The sequence below is a fragment of the Ruditapes philippinarum genome, unplaced genomic scaffold (assembly GCF_026571515.1).
Source record: "Ruditapes philippinarum isolate M1 unplaced genomic scaffold, ASM2657151v2 ctg4704_1_1_1_1, whole genome shotgun sequence".
Lineage (NCBI taxonomy): Eukaryota > Metazoa > Mollusca > Bivalvia > Venerida > Veneridae > Ruditapes > Ruditapes philippinarum.
The window spans coordinates 7,588-13,095 of NW_026855486.1; positions in this window are offsets into that span (position 1 = coordinate 7,588).

A 5,508-nucleotide genomic window follows, 5' to 3' on the forward strand; every position below is an offset into this window, starting at 1 on the left:
GTTAAAGGGGATTTTCAGAAAGTAGACAAAATGAAAAATGGAACAACTGGTATACCTGTCTAAACTACTGATCATTCCTCTCAAAGTAGAGGGCTCATACTCGGATCCATCCTTCTGTCGAACACAGACAACAAACTCTTGTAACAGACAGTTCAGCTCTTCAGGAGGAATCAAATGAATAAGGCGACCTTCATGTTTTGTTTCAAGAAACTCATTCATCAATTTTAAGTGGGATTTAGTTTTATTTTCAGTGTTTTTGTTCTTTTGCATTTGCCGGTACTCATTTGGGGTATAATTTACTGCGGCAAAGCGTTTAGACTCGGAGGATTTCATTGTGCTCTTGCCGTTTTTATCTTTGTTTAAATTTACAGACATGTTGGGCACTTCTTGTGGATCATTACTGGTAGTTGTGTGATTTGAAGAAAGACATTCTTGCAAAAATATTTCATCAAAATCTGCATCAAAATCTTCTGGTGAAAAACAGTTGAATAGATTTTGAAAATGTTCATCTGGAACACCTTTCACTAATTCATGCTTAGCAGCAACCTTAATTTCAGCAGAGTAGAATGTATGGACTTTGTACATACAGTATGTACCAAGAGGTTTGACAATGTCAATTATCTTGCCTTTCTCACCATTATTACCTATCTGTACAGTGTCTCCTACTTTAAATTCAGATTTGGATGACATTTTCTGTAATCATGAGATCAATTTATTTAAATAGTATGGTGTATGTACCTTTAAAGTTATTTGTTTATCTTTTTATTGTTTAATTAACGCAACCGGAAGTGAGTGTAATCAGATGATTTAATATGCCTTTTTAATTATTAAGATGTTTAGAACTTTAACAATCACTTGTTATGATTTATTATGGAAAAAAGGAGTACTGGGTTATAAATAAAAACAACAAAAAAGCAGATTTATTTATTTATTCTGTGTCTATTTCACCCTGTCACGAATGTTCACCATTGCTTTAGCATTTCCATATTTGGAGAAAGTAGTTCCGAAAGTAGTTCTGATGATGTCATTTTAAAGCACGAGACCCATCTGGCACCCCCCATGCCAGATGAAATTTCCGGCATGGGTAAATCTAACGGAAACACCAGTCTGATATGCAAGAAAATATTGATGTTGTTAAAAAATATATATACAAAAGGGTACAAGATCAAAAAAAAAAATTTTTCATTACTAGACACTTGGCAGAAAATGATTATGGCACCTCTGTAGCACGGGGAAAGGAATTTGCTTTAACAATGGCAACATTACAAAGCAAGGGGAAAGATTTGAAAAAGCAGGGGAAAGGGAATAAGAGGAAGGCGGCCAATGACATAACTGATGAAGAGGTGGATACATTATATTCAGCTGGAGAGTTGGGTAGCCACAGCCCATCAAGTTTGATAAACACACTGTGGTATAATAATACCCTGCATTTTGGCATTAGAGGAGGTGCAATGGAGCACAGGTTGTTAAAATAAATTACATTTACATCAATATACAATTCTGGCTGTTTTTCAACAATCAATGAAAATTCTTTGTTTTATGAAATTAAAGTATTCTGGTCTAAGTTACCTCAACCTAAAAAAAATTTTCATTAAAGCTGTATCCAAACTTTTTCCTTGAAAAGATTACAATTAAAACTTGTAAACAATGAAAATGTTTGCTTGCATCAGAATATTTTTAAATAGATATGCATCATTCTTGATACAGAGGATATTGTATAAGTTCAATACTGAATTTATTGCACAAGTTGAATAAAAATATACGAGTCCCTGGCAAGGATAATATTATTTTATTCAACGAGTTCAATAAATTCAGTAATACCGGTACCCAAAATAAAAAAACGTTTAAAATGAAAAAAAGTCATGCACCTATAATATAACGCTTACATTTAGCGTGCCTTTACTGTAAAAAAACTTTACATTTCGTTTGTATAAGTTTAACGCTAATGATGTCCCATCAAAATATATGCAAGACCATTCAATACCATTTTGCTGAGTTGCAAAATTGGCACAGGTGTCTGATAAACTGAATTATGAAAATTAGACTTTAAGTAAAATATTGAATTAGTCTGTAGATAAGCTTTTAGTCACAATGGTAAATTTAATTATGAAAAAGAATCTATCAAATTTTTATTCAAATTGGTATGCTGCATTTTAAGAATCTTTAACATGGTCTTACATGTATGTTTTATGAGATAATACTAAATGAAAGATATTTGATTTGATAATTTTTTTTATTCAAAATTAACACTTTTTAATAAATTGGTGTGTTGCGGCTCTAATCAGGATATTTTCAAATCTATTGTATTTGGAAGACCCTGCTGTAGTAAACATATGATATTATGTTAGCCTCTGGCTTAATTTATTAGGTTCAGGAATTATTACACCATGAATTGTTGTCAGATAAAATTTTACATTTAATAAATCACAGATAATTTTCTATTATTTTTAAACCAAGCAGCTGAAGTGGGGAGATCTTTCTCTTGGGTATGATCATTCTGTAAAGTGTGAGTTCATAGAATTTGCAGAAAGGCAAACAAAAACTAGAACAGGGGAAGACAACAATAACAACCGAAAACAAAATCCTAGGTTATATGCAACTGGAAATGACAGGTGTCCAGTTAACACGTATAAGATATATGCCAAACACAGGCCCTCAAAATTCTCAGGTACACGCATTATTCATTTAAACGGCATGGCAATATCAACAATATTTGAGCCGCGTCATGACAAAGCCAACATAATGCGTTTGCGACCAGCATGGATCCAGACCAGCCTGCGCATCCGCGCAGTCTGATCAGGATCCATGCTGTTCGCTATCAGTTTCTCTACTTGTTATAGGGTTTGTAAGCCAACAGCTTGGATCCTGATCAATCTGCACGGATGTGCAGGCTGGTCTGGATCCATGCTGGTCGCAAACCCATTATGTTGGTTTTGTCGTGACACGGCTCATTTATACATTATACAAATATAAGCAATTTTATAGTCCATTGAATAAATAATCAAGTAATTTTATTAAAAATAGGTTTGTAAAATTTTCACAGCCAAATTAGAAAAAAAAAAGTATTTTATGTCATTTTCTGTAAGACTTATTATTCATCATCTATAAAATATCTCAATTTGCTGCCTTTCTATTTAATTTTGTATACAAAATAGATAGATCTAAAATACTCAACTTTTGTGTCTTTCATTTCAACTTTCAGGCGATGACCACCCATTCTATTTGGCAGTTGTGACCCACAAGAAGTTCCCGCAAGAAGACGAGCAGTGGTTTTGTCGCACCAATTTGGTGTCAACAATTGAAAGATCTCATGAAAAGTCTATGGCCACAATGCTAAACTTCCTGAAAATTGTGAACGGCAAACGTCTGACCAACACAAAGTGTTCGAAAACGTCTTTGTCAGAAACTTCTTCAAAATAATGTCCCGGACACACAGGCTGTACTCATTACAGGCCATAAAAACCCATCGTCCCTTAATAATTACAGGGTTTTATCCAATCAGCAGCAAAAACAAGTTTCAGATATGTTGTCGTCCGGTCCATCTTCTGTTGTTGAATGTAGAAATCAAATTTCTCAAAATGTTTCAAACAACCAAACCTCATTTGTCGCTCAAAATGTTCCGTCATTGAGCTTATTTGCAAATGCCACCATTACAGGTGGTACTTTTAACATAACTATCCAAAACACAGACAAAAATTGAACAAAATAATTCCATACAGGCGAATATAAACGAAAATCATCTGAAACCTGTGTTTTCCATGTGTTGACACTTTCAATATGGCCGACTTTCCCCATGTTTCGTTGAAATTAGGTCATCTGTTACGTTTTTGTTAATGATAATTTTACATTAAACATTGAAATAAAGTTATCAAATTTGCAATTTATATCGAATAAACTGGTAGACATGTTGATTTACTATGATGAATTCAAAATATATACGTATGTTAACCGAACATTGTTGTTTTTTTTCTTGAGTAACTACCGTAGACATGCGTAATTTTCATGTATTCTTGCGCGGAATGAATGAATGAATGGAATGTAGCGTAAATTCATACGCTACTATAAAAAAATAGTTACTGGTGAAAATGACATTAAATGATATGAACCATTTTTTAATAAAGGTAAACAATTCAAAAATACCTTTGGATATGCAAGAAAAAATATCTGCCATGTGTTTGCGGTTCGGCAAGCCTCGTTACCGCCCAATGGGCAGGTACCCTTGGGACGGATATTCCGATCCAATCCGCAAAACATGACAGATATTATTAATAATTATTATAATGCAAATAACAAATAATAATAATTATTTTAATTAATAATATAGTATTTTTTTAGAAATCCTTCTGGCAAATAGGTGATCAATAAATAAATAACCCTCTGGCAGTGAAAGGGTTAACAATTAAGAAAAATCATTTCCCAAAATGCAGTAATGATAAACGTTCATTCTTAACAGATCAATTTATTGCACAGTTTTATGTTGACAATCTTTGTGATTAAGCTTACGTATGGCATACAAAAAAGCACCATGTAATAAATTACAGTCCAAGTGGATGCTTGTGACATAAGCAATATATGAATACAAGACATGCCAACAGACAGAATGTCAGACCCCCTCATCTTTTATCAAACTATAAGCTTCATATCAAGGAGAAAGATGTACATATAGGTGAGAAGTGTAGACAATCCCAGCTATCCTCCTCGCCACTTTTTGTGACCTTCACAAACACCTGTTCAAGGCCACTGTCTGATATACCATAACTCGCTATCCCCAACTCACTTTCCTTGTCCTCTAGAAGTCTAAATAATGGAACAAAATGGTGACGGTCGTCCGTCTGCACTGGGATTGTCATATGGACCTCATTGTCTACATGCTTGGATATAAAGGCAGCTGGGATTATCTGTTTTACCATTGTGAGAATCTGAGCATCTTTATTCCCATTCAGCTCTGAAGGTCCATTAGTATGCATACCTAAAAGAAAAATATATTTATAGAATCAAATCAAACATGAATCAAATTTCAAATCAAATATATAAAAATTAACAAGAGGGCCATGATGGCCCTGAGGTCGCTCACCTGTATATAGGCCCCCCTAACACCCCCCCCCCCCAACTTTGCAGGGCCAATTTAAACCAAGGGCTTTTATTTGCACAAACTTGGTAGACACCCATAAGAAGATGTTTCATGCTAAACATCTAAGCTCTAGCTCATTGGGCTTTTTAAAAGAAGATTTTTTAAGTTTTTACTATACACATATAGTTAAAAACAATGACACCCCTGGGGCCGAGCCAGTTTGACCCCAGGGCTTTTATTTGAACAAACTTTGTAGACACTTACTAGAAGATGTTTCATGCTTAATATCTAAACTCTAGCTATTTGGGTTTTTTCAAAGAAGATTTTAAGTTTTTGCTATACACATATAAAGAAAATCAATGACCCCCGGGCCGGGGCCAATTTTGACCCCAGGTCTTTTATTTGAACAAACTTTGTAGACACTCACTAAAAGATGT